This window comes from Canis lupus, chromosome 35, assembly GCF_011100685.1.
Source record: "Canis lupus familiaris isolate Mischka breed German Shepherd chromosome 35, alternate assembly UU_Cfam_GSD_1.0, whole genome shotgun sequence".
Lineage (NCBI taxonomy): Eukaryota > Metazoa > Chordata > Mammalia > Carnivora > Canidae > Canis > Canis lupus.
This window is the reverse complement of record NC_049256.1, coordinates 6,556,816-6,575,549: the sequence shown is the minus strand read 5'-3', so window position 1 is coordinate 6,575,549 and position 18,734 is coordinate 6,556,816. Positions and strand designations below refer to the sequence as shown.

The 18,734-nt window shown below is 44.3% G+C and overlaps 1 protein-coding gene and 1 pseudogene across 1 annotated transcript in view; one reads left to right on the top strand and one right to left on the bottom strand.

The window, feature by feature from the left end:
• LYRM4 (LYR motif containing 4) overlaps window positions 1–18,734 on the top strand; it is a 159,595-nt gene that overhangs the window by 107,220 nt on the left and 33,641 nt on the right. The window lies entirely within an intron of this gene.
• Window positions 238–4,310, bottom strand: LOC100682790 (annotated as a pseudogene).

The window sequence follows — 18,734 nt, the reverse complement described above, 5'->3', positions numbered from 1 at the left end:
AATGGAAAACCCAATTATGAATTCCTTTAAAAACACTTTTTGTTAAAATATATAAATAGGGCAGTCTTTTTGTGAAGCGAAGGTATTATGTACACAGAACCCAAATCAATAGAGAGAACATTATGAACACTCCCCAAGCCTTTGTATTTCTTTTTTTTTTTTTTTTTTTTTTAAAGAAAATGGAAGCCTGCTTTTATTGATGCACACATTGATGGACCTGCGATTGGAAGGGGTGGTGACGTTAACATGACACTGGTGGTTAACACAACGGAAACATGAGGGCAGGAGATGGCTTTGCAGGGACATGATGCCTTCATAAGTGAGGGAAACGGACTGCTAGCTGGCTGCCCTTTCATTTCATGTTCTTCACAAACTCCTCTCCCTTTTTGATGGAGGCCTTCAGCTCGGGGATGGCTTCTGCTATCATCTTCTCTTCAAAAGGGGAGATCTTGCCAATGCCTAGATTCTTCTCGATGCCCTTTTTCCCCAGCAGTAATGGTGTGGAGAAATAGGCACAGTCTGCTTCCTGGGCTTTAACAAAGGAACATTCGACAACTCCTTCCTTCCCATTCATTGCATCCACAAGGGAGAAGACAAACCGAGCTCCAGCGTATGCCATGGACAGGGTGGCAGAGCCTGCTACAGCTTTGGCCTTCACCACCTCCGTGCCGGCCTCCTGGATCCGCCCAGTGACGGCTGTCAGCGGGTCCTGGGGAAGGTCCACCTTGGGGGTGCACTGAGAGATCAGGGGGACGATGGTCTTCCTGGCATGACCGCCAGTGACAGGAACATTGACTCGCGCAGGATCCAAACCCTTTAGTTCCGCAGTGAAAGTGTTGGCCCTGACAATGTCCAGGGTCGTCGCCCCGAAGATTTTCTTGGGGTCGTAAGCTCCGTGTTTCTTGAAAACCTCCGTTGCAATTGGGATGGTGGAGTTGACCGGATTTGAAATGACGCAGATGATGGCCTCGGGGCAATGCTGGGCGCAGGCCGCAGTCCGGGTGGCCACAGCTGAGGCATTGGTGCTGAGCAGGTCATCCCATGTCATGCCCGGTTTTCTTGGGACTCCGGCTGGAGTCACCACCGCATCGCAGCCTTTGAGGCAACCGGCAGCTGCGCAGGTCCGAGGTGGCCTTTCACGGTTGCTCTGGTCTCGATGTGGCTCAGATCTGCGGCCACTCCGGTGTATGAGCAATATCCAGAGGGTCAGGCGGCTCCCTAGGGGCTGTTCTTGAGAAGCCGCGCAAGGGGCTGCCCAATTCCCCCGGAAGCCCCAAGCGCGGCTGCTTGAGCTTGTTCTGGGCCGAGGTGCTGAAGCTGCGGCGGTGCTGAAGCTGCGGCGGAGAGCGGCGCCGGCGGGGCGGGCGAGGGCCGAGAGCCCAGAGCAGGTGCAGGAGCCGCGGCTGGCAGGTGACACCCAGCTTTTGTATTTCCTTGTCACTCTACCTCACCAAGTAAAACCACTGTCGGGGATCTATCCCATAGGTTGGTTTTCCTGTTGTGCCTTCTACAAGTGGAACCAGGCTACTCCTCAATATTGTTGGAGATCTGTCCATATTATTGCATGTGGGTGTGGATGGTTTGTCCTCCGGGCTCTGTATCTCTTCATTGTGTGAATACACTACAGAATTTATTTATCTTTTCCACTACTGACAGATACTTGGGGAGTTTCCAGTTTGGGGTTGAGTCATGCCAATATATATATTTTTGTATTTATCTTTTAGTTAATGGTCATTCTAGGAATGGAATTGCTTGGTTGGTCATAGGTTTTGCATATATTTGGCTTTAGAAGATACTGCCAAGCACTTTTCCAAAATAGATGCCCCAAATTACATTCCCATGAGCAATATATATTCCGGTTATTCCACATCCTTTCTAATACTTAGTATTTTCTGTCTCTTTCCATTTTAACCACTCTAGGGGATATATGGTGGTTTTAATTGTAATTTTTTTAGTAACTCATGAAGATGAGCCCTTTTTCATATATTTGTACCTGGAGGGATATTTCATGTTTAGAAATTGGAATACCCGTTGTAAAGTTGTCAGTGTTCCCCAAGTTGATGTATAGGTATAATACAGTACCAAATTACTAGCAATTTTCTTTGCAGAAACTGAGAAGCTCATTAAAAAATTCACATGGATTTACAAAGGACAAAGGATAGCCAAGGAATTCTTAAAGAAGAAAGCTAGAATACTTCCATTATTGTATATAAAACCTATTCAAGGGGATGGCTCAGTTGGTTAAGCGTCTGCCTTTGGCTCGGGTCATGATCCCAGGGTCCTGGGATGGAGCCCCACATCATTGGGCTCCCTGCTCAGCCCCACATCTTTGTGCTTCTTCCTCTTACTCTGCTCCTCCCTCTACCTCTCCCTCTGCTTTTGCTCTCTCTTGCTGTCCTCACCTATCAAATAAATAAATAAATAAATAAAATATTTTTTTAAAATAACCTATTCAAAAGCTTTGGTAATAACTAAGATTGTGTTATTGGTGCTAGGCTAACTGATCAATGGAAAAAATACAGTCCAGAAAGAGACCCACTTATATATTGTCACCTGATTTATGGCGAAGATGACTCAGCATGCAGTGGAAAAGGGTTATTAGCCTTTTCAATAAATGCTGTTCAGCCAATTGGATAGCTATTTGGAGAGAAAAGAATCTTGACCTCTTCCTCATTTTATGCATAAAAGCGGATTCTAGATTTAAGTGGGAAAAGTATGTGTGTGTGTAAAAATTTAGAGGAAAACAAAAGAAAACTACTTTATTACCTTGCAGTATACAAAGATTTCTTAAACAGGACACAAAAAGTGTGACCCATAAAAGAAAAAGATGAATACATTGAGCCATGTTAAAATTGTGTTGGCCAGAGTACCATTATTAAGAGAATAAAAAAGAATGCATGAAAATGTCTGAAAAAAAGATCCACAACCAGAATATATTTTTTAAACTCCTACAAATCTTTTTTTTTAAAGAATGAAACCAGCTTTTAAAAAATGGGTAAAAAATGTGAACATTCACAAAAGGTGATATCCAGATGGCCAATTAACATGGGGGTGGGGGTGGGGGGTCCTTTGTGTCTTTTTCCTTTTCTCCTTACTTATAATAAGAATATGTATGTCATGTACATACCCAGCTACTTTTTTACTGCTAACACTCTAAAATAGTATGCCTATGAAACATCAATAATATTTGTAATTATACTAAAACGTGATGTCCTTTAAATATTACTGTTTTAGGTTCATGATGTTTTGATGCCATGGACATATAAACATGTGAAATCTAAAGGATGCAACAGCAGGAAACACCAGATGGTTTCACACATACTTATAACCCTAAAAAAAATTAGCTTTTCCATTACCATGAAATGTGAGCAAACAGATCTCCCCTGCTGCCTGCTTCACCCTCGTCGTCCTCCCTCCTTCCTCTCTCTCTCTCTCTCTCTCTCTCTCTCTCTCTCTCACACACACAATCCAATCTTTGAGCTATGGACATCTCCCCCTGACCCAGAGCCACATCAAGCTCACTATTGCTGGTCACTCCTATCACCTTTAGGGAGATAAAGAAGGGACATCTAAGTGGCAGGGTTAGATGATGATGCAGAAGCCTGTTGTATTCTCTGCTTGGAAGCTGTTCAAAGCTAAAGATTTAATGTGTGTGGGGTGTGTTTTTTGTTTTTTGGTTTTTTTTAGGTGAATGAAATAGGTGTGAACTTGACCAAGTTAAAATGTTCTCTTCCCATGCATATTAATTAGAATCACCTGGAGGGCTCTGTGAAAGCTTGCTGATACCTGGGTTCTGGTTGCAGTCTGGACCTTGGGAGTTATAAAAGCTCCCCGGGTGATTCTCATGTACTGATAAGGTCATCACCCCTGCTGGTGCTTGAGTCAGGGCACAGTTAAAACTGAAATACCACCTTGATTGCCCCAAAGAGCAACCCTGTTAGACTGCATCATTTGTGTTCTGGCTTGACTGGGGAGGAGGGATACCTCTTCTTTTTCAGAGTTCTCCAGGGATTGAGTCCTGAGGGTGCCTAACAGGAAGTGGGGAAACTGTCTTTTCAAGAATATGCTCGGATTTTCCACAAAGATTGCCCTCCCTTCCTAATTACCCCACGAGCACCTCACTGAAGATAATGTGTGCGCTGTGCTAGCTCAGCAGACGAGAAAGGCCTAGATTGCTGCTATATCCGGCCTTCCTCCCCCTTTCCTTCTCCTCGGCCCCACCACGCTGATTAAGAATTCATGATTGTAACTCAAGTATTTCAGTACCGTGAAAGCACAAAGCCCTGGCAGCTCCTTCCAAAGAGAAACATGGTGGTAGTGGCTGTTTAAAATTTTATTTCTTAAATGCCATTGTGAATACAGATCTACTGTGATGAAAATACATCACTAGAATTTTTACATAATTCATACAGCCTTTTGTAACTGCTTTCTTCCATGATTAATATCTTATTTACTTTCCTCTTCAGTAACCAAAAATAATTGATGCACTATATTTTAATATTTTGTATTTGTACTGCTTTAATTGATTTCATAAGTTATTCCAGAGGCTGACCACAAAGGTTATTTTATGCTCATCTGATAATCTATTTAAGGTTGTGATGGGGGGGGAGGGGCAGTCACTTATATAAAGCAATTCAAAGAAATGCAATAGAAAAGTCTACATAAAGGTAAATAAAAGAAAACTTTTAAAGGTAAATCCTACTAATTTATTATTTAGCTAATAGTTTTTTTCATATCTTGTATTTCTTCTGTTCCTTTACCCATCCATGTCTTCTGCCAACCAAAGGGCAAATAGATAAAATTTTAATCTACAACCCCTAATCCGATTCTTATTCTTAACATAGTTTTTCATTCACTAGATCAGAATATTGTTATGTAATAAAAGACCTAAAGTTGTATATCACGAACCATAATTTGGAATATTTTCGTTACTCAGTAATTCAGCAATTTCTTCTAGTTTTATACATGTCATATATATTATCCCATGCAGAATTTTCAGTAATTTTCAGCATTTTCAGTAATTTGGCCAGGACCAGTAGTAGTATATTTTTCATTCAAGAAAAGGAAAGCCAAAATTCAGAGAAGTTAGACTGACTTCCCGTATTATGAATACAGGATGTAACGATTACTGGAATTCCATTTTTCTGATCTAAATCCTTTGCTTCCTATTTATTTGGGGAGCATTTTCATCTCTGTTAATTTATGGCCCCTTGACTCGGAGGTAGAAGAAGGAAAGGAAAAAGGGAAGGAATCCATCTGCTGGTCAGTGATTGCCACTGACCTCAGGCATGGAGCAGGGTGCCGCTCACACCTGACTTGGCTGAGAACCACACCCCTACAAAGTCAGCATCTTGGCTTCCATTTTTCAGTTGAGGACATGGAGATTCAAGGAGCCTACCCACCAGTCCAAGAGGGCAGACCCAGGTCAGTCAGGTGCTGAGAAGCTTAGTTTGCTCCTTCTCCAGGAGATCAGATCCGGTTGGAAGGGAGGGGGAATTACACACAAACAGACACACCTGAAATGAAATACCATTCACTGTTCAGCATTGCAGGAAGAATAGTCATTCAGCTAAAGTGTTCCACAAAAACAAAAGATCACTTCTGAACGGATGCTCAGCAGAACCCCTTCTTCATGGAAAAGAGCAGCCATGGCTGAAATTTAAGAAAGAGGATTTCAGGGGGGGCCTGGGTGGCTCAGTCATCAGTTAAGCATCTGACTCTTGATTTCAGCTCAGGTCATGATCTCAGGATCCTGAGATGGAACCCTGCATGAGGCCCCAGCTTGGCAGGGAGTCTGCTTGATATTCTCTCTCTCTCTCTCTCTCTCTCTCTCTGCTTCTGCTTCCCCCACTCCCGCATGTGCCCCCTCACTAAAGCGCCCTCGCTCGCTCGCTCTCTCTCTCTCTGTCTCTCTCTCAAAAAAAGCAGGGGAGGGGGCAGGATATGGGCAGGCAAAAAAAAGAACATTCCAGGAAAAGATGATGGCTTAGAAGGAGAAAGCCAAAGAGAAGGGGGAAATGAGGATGTGGGGAAATAGATGAGCAACAGCAAAAGCAGATTCCAAGACTTTACACACATGCTGAATAAGCATGGCTAGGTTAACATATTCCCAATGTCAAGTATTACAATAAATGCTTTATAAAGGCAGTATCAAGAACTTCTGAACTGAGGTGGTCCCACAAAGCTTCACAGCAGAAGTGTGATGGAGGTGGATAAAAAGAATGAATTTTAAGCCAACTTCTTGAACAAAATGTCATGATGAGAAGACCTGAAGACCTAAGATATAATTGCCAGTTAGAGACCTGGAGGACAGCTTTGCATTAAGAGAGACCTTGAGGTGGGTTAGTATGCAACAAAGAACCACTGAAAGTGTTTTAGCTCACATGCAGCCCTCACTGAGTTCTTTGTTATAAATACAATATATAAAATATAATAAAATAATAAATAATTTTTATCCTGTATCTTACATGATCTCTCTTGACTTTCAGCCATGTGGTAACCTATCTCTCTTGAAAACTCTTCCCCTGGTTTTGGAAATGCCCCTACTTCCCTGGCTTCTCTTGCACCATTATGCAGCCCCTTAGTCCCTTCTGGGGGCTCCTTTCTTCACCCATTTCCTTGTCTCCCTGCATTACCATGGTCTGCCCTCTGCCCACCCCACTCACCTTCATCTCTTTGGGGACGACCTGAGTGGCGGTGACACCTCTGACCCACACGTGTCTCCAGACCACACACTGACCTGCCTTTCTACTTGACATTTCACCCAGAGTGAGTGGGCACCTGCTGTCAGCCTTGCCCTCTCCAGCGCAGCTCTTGCCAGGACCCAGATCTGATCCTGTCCCTCCCCATTGAAAACTCCTGTGACTCTCCCATGTGGTGGCATTAGAACTTGTGATCCCCACTTGCCAGTGTGGCCCAGCAGAGTGTCACGTTGTGAACCTGCCTACACAATGAGGGTGCCTGCCTCCATTCCACTATAATTATGGACATTTTAAAAATTCCCACTCAAACAGATGGTCATGATGCCTCTAGAAATCTTTGCTTCTTCTGGATTTGACCCTCTTCCAACCTAGCAAAGGCAATGGCAGTGATTATTTAGATTTCTTACCAAGGGGCATAACCTCAAGAGCTGTAGACCAGAGGAGAGAACCCTCCTTGGAGCCGGTTTGTCTCACTCTGTGGCAAGTGCTTTGGAAAATAATGTTGTTATTAAAGCTGGCCTGTGACTTTATGTTCAGGGCCAATTTTCATTGCCAAGAGTACCGGCCAGAGGTTTTCCTGCCCGTATTTGCTTATGCTTGATATACTTTGAAATACTGATGAAGTTCCTCCTATTCTATATAAATACTTAGGTATATAAGTCTGTACGTATATAAATACATCTGTGAATACACATGTATACACATAGAAAACGTGCGCGTGCATGTGTGCATACATGCGTAAACACAATCACATCCACACACATACACCCCCACATACACACATATATATAGAACTTTTGAGGGATGGGGACCATTTTTCTTCCTTCTTTCCCTTCTCTCTGATTCTGTCCCAGTAGTCAGCAGAGCAGGGTGTGTGCCGTGGTGGCGTTGCCCTGGAGTTTAGTGCTGACACTCTCTTTCCTCTGACACCACGGAGGGCATCAGGGGCTGCTGACTGAGCCCGAGCCCCCTCTGCTCTCACTGCAGCCTCTGCTCACAGGCCTGATGGAAATCCAGCTCATGTTACAGCGCTCAGGCTCCAGTACTGTTATAATTGAGAGCTACATTCAATTTTAAGCAAGAACAAACTAAATCTGCCTTCTGCAGAAAAGTAGGAACAGCCTCCTGTGGTATTTCCTTAAATGGATTAATATGTTGATCTGGGGGAAATCGGGAGCCATCCTTCATGTTTTCATTATTAAGCCAGGTGAAATGAAAAACCAAATCTCACTGCTAAATGCCACCTCTGGGAATTTTGCTGTGTTATCTCTATTTTAAAGCAACCTGCAGGATTTCTCCTTTAGTTAAAACATAATGTCGTAAATATAAAATTTCAGTGCTCCTTTCTTTTTTTTAACTTTAGACACCATTTAGTTGCTTTCCATTTGCAGAGCTCATACCAGGAACGTTTTGTAATGTTAGCTGGCTGTGAATATCTAATCACGTGAGGAGCGGTTGCTGTGTATCTACCTTCGCGTATTCGAGAAATTGCAGCCCGAGCCTGGTAATAAAGTACTAATTATCAGAGTACTGCATCATAGTCCATAGCAGACACCTACGTCTTTATTCACTTAAATGTTTTTAAGTGAAAGTATCAATCATAAAATAAAGGGTAGGCATTAAATAGCAACTTCGGCCATTGTAGATTATTCTTGGTGATTTAGGGTAAAATACTTCTCCGTGTTGTGGGCTTTCACTCAGTATCTGTTTATAAATGAGCAAATATCCTTATGATTTTCAGAAGAATACTTTCTCTGTTTTTTAAGATTCAGAAACCCTGAACTTGAACTTGCCGTTCTGTGCTGCTTGTCTGAGTTCAAGGAGACAGTTCTGGAAGAAAGACTGAGCATTGCTTTACTATTACTCACAAGGCAAAGTTCAAAATGCTGGAAGGGTGTTTCTTCTTTTTCTTTCAAGAAGATGAAATTAGGCTGCAGGGGGAGGTTAGGGTCTTGTGATACTACTGCGATGTTTGTTGTGATTTGAAACCCATAGAGGTTTGCAAGAGCTGCAGGGCTACTTCTGGGAAGTCAGGACTGCCTTGCAGCAGTCAAGATTTCTCTCCCTAAGGGGACCCAGACTATCTCCTTGTGTTAGGCTTTTTCTGTTTGCACAAAACAGGCAATAGGAGGTTCAGAAGTTCAGGTTGCCCAGAACAGACCTGAGATGGGCGTTTATTCTAATAACACCTGGAGAAATGGGGCAGCTCAGGAAAGATCCCCAGCAGTTCACCCCTCCTGTCTCATCAAGACTGGAGGTCCTTCAAGAAGTAGTGGCAGCTCCCAAAGTTCACCTTTCCCGTCGCCTTGCCGCCCCTCTTTGCTTCCCCACCCTCCATCCCTGCTACTTATTCTTTCTGCTACCAGCAGGCTGGCTGACTCTGTTTGAAACAACTGCTTCAACTCTTCCAGTTTGGAGCATCCCCACCTGCCCTGGGCAGAGTTCCTGTGGTCTGGGCATAAACCTGTGGTCCACACACCTCTGCCACTCTGCAGAGAAGGGAGCATGAGGCTTGGCTCATTTCATCTTGAGTTTAGGCTGGGTCTCTGCTGCATGATCTTGTCTCTGCTGCATGATCTTCCTCTTCAGAGCCAGCAACGTAGCTTTGTTGTCTTGGATTTGATACAGGATTATTCATTTCTTACCTTTGCCTCCTGCTTTGACAAACACTCTAGAAGACAGATGATACAGTCCTACTGGAGAATTCGCTATTGAATGACCAAGATTATAAATATGTTTGGTTACCTCTGGAGAAATCCGTGTGAAATGAGAATGTCTGGTTTGTCCTGCCTGCCTCCAAAGATCTCTCAAGACTTTTCTCTCTGTCCTTTTTTTTTTTCTTAGACATATACACCAACCAATATTTATTTCACAGGGAGCAAGTGTGACACTTTGGAACACACACACACAAATTGTAACGTATAGTAATGTGTGTGTGTGTGTGTGTGTGTGTGTAGTGTGTGAACAGAAGCTGTAGCACACCAAAAGTCTCTGTTTTGTTTAATGCTTTAGACTTTTCCAAGTGCTCTCCCATTTGTTATCATTTTAATCTTCAAAGTAACTAGGAGAGACTATTATCCACCTTCTGCTGCGGAGAAAACCGGTCCATCACAACAGAAAGAGCCAGTATTAGAATCCCAGTTTTTCGATAGGCTTCACAACATCTTGATACAAAAGTGCTTGATAATTAAATGGTATGTGTGATCTGTGTGTGCATGGCTCGCCTTGCCCCGTCCCACCAAGCACATGTACACACAGCTGTTGAGACTCAGTTATTGAAAAATGATAGAATTCATCGGCATTAATAATTTCCATTCTGTATGTGATCTTGGTAGCTGAGAAGTTAACTATTAGCCTGGTGAAGTCGGAGTCTGGAAGCCTGTCCTGAGGTGGTGTTAGCTGTCAGTCTACTGGTAGGCAGTGCAGGCAAGTGATTCGATACAAAAAGGAATCAGTTCTCCATATCACTCTTCTTTCCATGTTCTGTCCATTCAACCAACCATCCTGTTGGAGTGACACCATTTGTAAAAAGTCCCAGATCTGGGGTAAAGGGACCTGATTTCTGATGCACCTGATACTAAGTAGACAATATGGATTAAGTTACTGTACACGTGTTAATTTGATTTTTTTTAATCTGTAAATGAGGTGTCGGGATTTTGTTTTCTGATGTCTCATCTGTGTGCAGCACAGTCTTAGGTCCTGCACACTAGCATCTACTACTTTAGCCCCCTTTGTAACCTCCTCCCCAACCCACTCCAGGGCTAAGAGGCTGGGAAGGGCTGTCACTGAGATATTAAAAATCTCCCTCAGATAGGCCCCTTGCCAGGTATTGTACGGAATTCACTCTGCTGTTTAATTCCACTGAATTACACTTTTTTATGTTAACTTAATAGGCTAATATTTTTTGAACTTGTAAGATTGAATGTATGGAATGAAATCAATATTTCTGATAATTACTTGATGGGGGTGGGCAGGTTCAGAAGAAAGTCATTTAAAACTCCCAGACTAATATTGACAAAAATTATTGGCTTAAAGATATAGAATATCTCATTTATAGGGAGCCTTTTCTTGGTTTATTTTATAACTTAGGTAAAAATTGTAGCCACAGCATTTACGATAACATTTAACAAGTCATTTTCTTTTTTTCTTTCTTTTTTTTTTATTCATAAGAGATACAGAGAGAGAGGCAGAGACACAGGCAGAGGGAGAAGCAGGCTCCCTGCGGGGAGCCCAGTGCGAAACTCAGATCTGGGACTCCAGAATCATGCCCTGAGCCAAAGGCAGACACTGAACCACTGAGCCACCTAAGCGACCCAGCAAGTCATTTTCTTTACCAGATTTAGGGAAGAACCAGTAATTTTTTTTTTAAGATTTTATTTATTTATTCATGAGAGACACAGAGAGAGAGAGAGAGAGAGGCAGAGACCCAGGCAGAGGGAGAAGCAGGCTCCATTCAGGGAGCCCCATGTGGGACTCTATCCCGGGATTCCAGGATCAGGCCCTGGGCCAAAGGTGGCGCTAAACTGCTGAGCCACCCGGGATGCCCAAGAACCAGTATTTTAGAATCAGAGCATTCTGTGTATCCCTGTATAGGGTGTTCTCAGGCTTTATTCCTGCTAATTTAGCATTTATGTGGGATTACTACTTCTAAGGGATAAGCAGTTTTCTCATGTGAAGTTATTAGAATCTTTCTTTTGTATCTTTCAGTATTCACAGAATATGTGATCATTCTGTTCAAGTGGTCATGGATGACTCTAGAGATAGCAGTAATTCCTTACCTTTGTTGAGTACCATTAACAGTGGTTCCCAGTTATGGCTAGACATCAAAATATATTGTTTTAAGATCACACAGATGATTTTGGTGAGCCTCCCTCTTGAGAACCACAGATTTGCCAAGAGTGTCAGGTTATAATTCACATGATTTTATGTCACTTTCACTCATCATGAAAAAGATGGGACTCTCAGGTTAAGCGAGCTGCCCAAGGTAGCAGGTAGGGTGCCTGCAGGAGGTGGACAGCCAGGGGAAGGAGGGCCAGCGAGAAGGTACAAGTCAAAGGGAGGAAGCTGGACCCTGCCCCCACCTCCCTGTTTACTTCCACCATCCATGCCTTCTGACGGCACATTCTTACCAGAGGTACATTGAGAGATACCTTTTTTAGATTAGAAGGATGAAAGATTACTAAAAGCCAGCTTTGTTTCCTTATTTAATCTACTATGTCATGGCAGCACAGAGATACACAGATGTGTTGTCAGGTTACAAGTCGTTTATCTCCTGTGGATGTTTCCCCAAGTAGCATAACTTATATGGGTGGTAACATTTTCCTGAGAATGCTTTTGGCACCACACACCTGCCAGCAACGTCTCACTGGTCAAGGAAGCAACATGGTGGAGCAAGAAGCATAAGCTGAGAGTTGGCCACTGTTTACTTGCGTGCTAACCAGCGGCAAGGCATTTAATTTCTCTGGCTTATAGAATTCCTGTATCTATAAAATGAAAGTGAACGAGTGATGTATTTCTAAGGTCCTTTCCAATTCTCTTACTCAATGATGCCAGTGACTCATGGTGGCAAGAATATAATCCTACTGTAATTCATCATTAAGTCCGTGTGTATCACCTTCTGTGTCTAGGGGGTTATGCTAGATGCTGTGGAGAATCCAACAAGGAGTTCCCACAAAGTTCCCACAAAGACTGCCCTCCTGCAACCTACCATCCAGCCAGGGAGACAAAAATGCATCACGGATCATTCTCCCAGAAAGTGAAAGGAAAACTATCAGTTGAGAAAGCCATAATTTATTAAGCCTCTCTATGTGCCCTAGGGATTCTTCTAGGTATATAAGGTATGTAAATACCTTATATGCATTTAACTTAATTATCACAATAACCCTGTGAGGTAGATATTATTGTCCCATTTTATAGTTAAGGGAGCAAACATTCAGAGAACAAGTAACCTGCCGCGAGTTGTGCAGCTAGGATGTTGAACCACGATTCAGAAACCAGCCCTTCTGATTTCAGAGCTTAGGCTTTTTCATTAGATCATGTTGCTTTCTGATAAAATGCTAGAAGGATCAATAGTTGGATACTTTTAGGGGCAGGATAAGCCCTTTCTGGTAGAGGAGCCATTTGCTCAAGGACTTAAAAGTGGTGGAATTGGCACAGGTGAGCTGGAAGTCTATTTCCAGCAAGGACACGGGAGGGAGAAAGCCATGCGCAGGTAGGAAGCCCCGCATGCCCTCTGCCCTGTGAGCAACACCTGTGAAGGACTGGCGGCAGAGCAGGAGGGGGAAGGCAGCTGGCAGACAGATCCGAGAGTTACTGCAAAGGCATTTGGGGGCTACTCCAGCTTCGGATGAGAGGTCACATCCAGCTATGCCCCGTGAGTACTCAGTGGACGGGAATGAGATCGGAGCCCGCTGGCCTGGCTGGGGAGCCGTGCAAGAATGCAGGGCCGAGCTGGCGGCCTGAGATTGAAGGTCAGAAGTGGGGAAGGGAGAGGAGGCACTGGAGCATTCTGTGGCCTTCTCAAGAAGATGCTGTCATTGGGAAACACACCCGAGAGGCGCGGACTGGGGAGGCATGATGAGGACCCTGACTCCAGTGAGCCCGAGATGCGCACGACTTCTTCAGCTGTAGCTCCAGAACCTAAGAAAGCAGCCAGAGCCAGAGCACACAGGCATCACGCTTTTGCAGGGGAACTGCAGGCTGAGAGTCCGTGCAGGCTGGCGCGCTCCTGTTTACAAAGCACGTGCACAGTTGGTACCCCGGGTGCTTGTTGTGGTGGCTGAAGAGAGCCACAGTGAAAGAATAGCCATGCTGATAGCTAGGAGTTATTAACTGCCTGCTGTATACCAGGCACTGTGCTCAGCATTGTACGTACTTCAGTCTTCGCATCCCTTTGAGGTGGGGCTCATTTTTCATAGCAAGGAGCTAAGACAGGGGTAAATACATCAGCCAACTAGTAAATGGCAAAGCTGAGGTTAGAGCCCAGGTCCAGTGGCTTTTAGGTCCCCAGACTTGGTTAAACAGAGAAAAGGAAAAGACGTGCTATGACTGAGGAAAATCTGATTCCTCAGAAAAAGAAGGAATTGCAAGAAGGGCAGAAGCACAGCCGATTGCTGTTGAGCAGTTTGCTGCTAGATGCTCGGAGAGTCAGGGTGGGGACTGGAGTGACCCTGCACTGACCAGGGCTGGTTCACCACCATTGACATCCACCGGCCTCCCACAAAGCTTGCACACTGAGCTCGTAACTGATGGCGCTAGGATTTTCCATACTCAGTGAAACAGATGGGCAGCAGCACCTTCCTGCCTCTCGCTACCCCGTATCCGTGCAGCCTGGAAGAAGGGGGAATGTCTGAAAGTCAGCAGGACCTCAGAGAGCCCAGAGGCCTGCTGCTGCTGCTGTGCTCAGCTGCTTCTCTACATCAACGGTTGATGTGTAACTTTGCCCTTCGTTACATTCATCCTACATGATTTTTAAGTGATGATGCTTTTCCTGCCAGAGTAACAAACTTAGTACAATGACACGCCAGTAGGATGACATATCCTGCAATGACTTACATGCTGTGTGTGTGTGGGCATGCGTGCACATGTCTGATTGTAAATGGAACAGTATATCTGATGCTTACATTTCTAAATATTTATATTTAATTTCAGGGGAGGGGATCCCTGGGTGGCTCAGCGGTTTAGCACCTGACATTGGCTCAGGGCGTGGTCCTGGAGTCCCAGGATCGAGTCCCACGTCGTGCTCCCTGCATGGAACCTGCTTCTCCCTCTGCCTATGTTTCTGCCTCTCTCTCTCTCTCTCTCTCTCTCTCTCTGTGTCTCATGAATAAATAAAAAAAAATAAAATCTTTAAAAAAAATTTCAGGGGAACATTGGCTCCAAGTTTTCCACTTTCTCATAGTTTTGTTATTCTGGTCATGGCTCTGCAGAGGCGGCTTCTCTGAAGCTCTCTGACCACTCAGCTAAATTTATTTTCAGATATAAGAAACTCAGATATACATTTTTTTCTGAGGCATACTAAGATTTTAAGTCTACTTTTCCCACCAACCTTAGTATATAGCTTATTATCCTGAGATATTTAATAAATCCGGCTGCTGATGGTCACTTTGCAGTTTCTGGTTTTTTTCCACCCTGCCCCCACAAAGAACACTTGGAGACTGTCTGGAGGAGCAGTAAGGACCAAGCAGCAGTTTGAGCTGTGACTTTCCAGGCAGGCTTGGCTCCCAGCTCTGTGACATGCTGTATGATCTTGATTGAACCATCCACCACCATCCTGGCCTCTACTTCAGAGTCCGAGATAATGAACCATCCTTGATACCTGTGTCCTCGAAACCTAGGAGAATTTTTTTAAAGATTATTCTATTTGAGAGAGAGAGACAGAGAGAGCAGAGGCAAAGCCAGAGAGAGCATAAGTGGAGAGTGAAGGGGTGGGTAGAGCAAGGGGGAGAAGCAGACTCCCCACTAAGCAAGGAGCCCAGTGGGACTCGATCTCAGGACCCTGGGATCGTGACCTGAGCTGAAGGCAGACACTTAACCGACCGAGCCACCCAGGCACCTTGAGACCTGGGAGAATTAATGAGCTAAAGACCATAAAATACAAAAGAGTCTTGGGTTGACGACCCCTCAGAGGAAGACCTCCTGTTGCAGCGCTTCTCCGTTGGCAGGCTTTCCCTCATGGCGTTTTCCTGTCAGATCCTCATCTTATCATTATCCTCATTTTATACGTACCTATGGTATTATTCAGCATCACCACAGTAGTACCTAGTTCACTTATAGTTTTTGAAAACCTGAAAGTATCATACATTGTAATGAAGTTTCACTGAATTATAATGATCATTCAGGACTATACATCCAAAGCTTAAATTGGCTAAATTTTACTCACCCAGTCATTTATCTGAAACGTGGTGTCATCCTACAATCCTAAAAAAATGTAATAACGAATACAAAATCTCAAGCTTAAAGGACAGTTTTGTAATATCAAACAAGCATTGTGTCATAAAATGAAATTTTGGTGAAAGAACTATTCTAGATAAATCAGAAATGAAACTTGAGTTCTGAAAGAAATCCGAAACTTATAATTGTACATTTGGAAGTACCTTAGAAATGACAAAGAAAGAGCACCTGGGTGGCTTAGTGAGTTAAGTGTCTGCCTTGGGCTCAGGGCATGATCTCAGGGTCCTGGGATGGAGCCTCACGTCGTGTTCCCTGCTCAACGGAGAGCCTGTTTCTCCTCCTTCTACTCTCCTCCCTGCTTGTGCGTGTGCATTCTCTCTCTCTCTCTCAAATAAATAAGTAAATAAATAAGTAAATAAATAAATAAATCTTTTAAAAAAAAATGACAAAAATCTTCCCATGAAGATTCCCCTATAAATATATGATAGGTTTAATTAGCAGTTATTTCATTATGTATCTTTAATATAAATGGAAATGATTCCAAATAAGAGGCTGTCATTTTCAATAATTGTTGTTGGCATGGTTTTAGAAGAATTGCCTTCTTGGTTGCTGTAGTGTTGTCTGTGTGTGTGTGTGTGTGTGTGTGTGTGTGTGTGTGTGTGTGTTTCTGTCTCTTCACTGAGCAAAAGTTATCTATCAACAACCTGAAAATTTTTCTTTCATTAAAAAAAATCTCTTTATCCTGACTAATCCAGTTTTCCCACTTTTGCACCCATGTTTTGTACTTGAGAACATTCAGAAGGCACGGTGACTTATTCAGGGCCACAATTCAAATGGTCACACAGATCAAGACTCAAGTTCGGAGTCCAACTCTCTCGGCCCATAGCCCAGCACCGTTTCACTGCTGGTGTCCGAGAGCCTGGGGCTTGTCGAGGCCTTCTCTTCTTCGTGGTTTCATGTTTTCAATAAACACCTGCTCAATACAGGCCAAGGCACGGTGGGCTAACAGCGGGTCCAGTCCCTGCTCCCCGGAGGACAGACAGCAAACAAATAAGCACACGGGTGAACCTATCACAAGCCAAATTAAGTTCTGGTAAGGAGGGCGACAGCCCTGAGAGGGTGACCAGGGACACCTGTCAAGGATGCCTTCTCGGAGCGAGTGACCCTTGATCTGGAAGAGGTGCGTGACGGGAGGGTGGAGAAGAGCAGGTGCCCTGAGGGGGCAGGAAGACAGGGATTGTTGCATTTAGACTCCACGTCCGTGAAAAGCCCCTTGGCCCGGCTTCCCCACAAGCCGCAGCGTCCACAAGCCAGGGAGCGTCCACTGCCTCCGCTGCAGGCAGTCATCCCGTGATCACTGATGAGATCTAGAGCTTCCAGAGCCGATGGGAGAACCTGCTTCAGCAGCAGCACAAGAAAAAGTAGAGCTGAAACAGCACGTGCTTTGCCATCGCCCCCCGGTTCACTGTGCTGACCTTACTTGCTTGCACAAGGAGTTCAGGCAGTGGGGGGAGAGTGAAGAAGCCAAATTTCTCTGCATTGAATGCTTTGTGACTATGAAATTTTGTATCTCTCTTTCCTGTCTTCCTTCAAACAAAGAGTAAAAGGGATCTGTTTAGGAGCGCCTGGGTGGCTCGTGGGTTAAGCGTCGTACTCTTGGTTATCAGCTCAGGTCATGATCTCAGGGCTGTGGGATCGAGTCCTGTGTCAGGCTCTGTACTCAGTGCAGAGTCTGCTTCAGATTCTGTCTCCCTCTCTGTCTCCCTGTCACTCACTTTCTCTCAAATAAATAGATAAAAATCTTTTTAAAAGTGGGGAGAGATCTATTTCTAAAATATCTTTATTTACAGTTATATATATTAACCTAACAAACGTAAGTAGTCCTATGAGCATATATAAAATTTGGTTAGGCAGATCCAAGGACTTTTTTTTTTAACTTAACCTGAGACAGTATATTTTCGGGACACTGATAACCCACTATTTAAACCATAACCTCACGATGAACCCCATTTCTCAGGGAAAGGGACACTGGGCGCTTTCTGCTCACTGGCATTTTAGGTGGAAGCTCAGGACTGTTTATTGGTAGCCTAACCAAGCACTCTCATTATCTTTAATTACCCCAGATCCAGGTTAAAATGTTAGGACATCAGCTAGACTCTGACTTCGTATGTTTGGCTCAAACACAAAGATCCCAGCAAAGCTTACCTGTCACCCAATTAGAAACATCATTAAAAATATAAACCTCAAGCATACACAGTAATACCTGCTCATAGGCTGTAAGTTCATCTCATGCTCTAGAAGAAGTAAATGGTTTATGGGATTATTCCATCATTTGTGCTATCCTCTTGCTGTTGCATTTCCCACAAAAATCCAAAATGACTCTTTGGTGGTCTCTCGCTCTCTCTACAAATCCCAGACAGGAGAACGTGTTGGGACTATTTCTCACAACAAATCCTGGATTGGTTGATTCAGTGGCCCATAAACCTGACTCCAGCTTGACAACGTCCAACAGTGGAAAGTAGAAAGTCCCTGGCGCCTAAGAGCAAGGACACCTTTTCCACGAGGCCTCAGCCATCCTCCCTTCTAGTCACACTAACCAAAGTTGTGTTACATGGTTGTCCTCCAACGGTTCACTAGCAGATAGACGGAGGCCACAGTGATGGGCTTCGGTCAGTCCAGATGGACACCAATGAGGCTAGAGAGAGGCCAGCCTCCCCTAAAGCTCACAGAGGGCTGAACAACCTGGGGCTTTGTTGGGAGGGAATGAGGCACAGAAGGGACAGCTGTAGATAGGCAGCCAATGGGCTCAGACACAGTGGGTTTTAACACGTGGGGCCTGGGCACCTGCATTTGACCAGCACTCCAGGTATTCCCTAATAGGACTGACTGGGCCTGAGAGAAATTACCAGGTCTCACGCGTGCATCACACTCTTTCCACTAATAATAACAGTGTCTACCTCCAAAGATGACATGAGAGGAAACATGAATGCACAGCCCTGCTCTTCCTTCCCAGTCAGGTCTAAGCTCTTTAAGGACAAGTTGTTAATCAGGGACCCCTCGGCTCTCTGCACAATTCGTTTACTTCACAGACGTTTTGTTTATTCGGGCCAACGAGGGGAAGATGCCACAAAACAGCCGCTG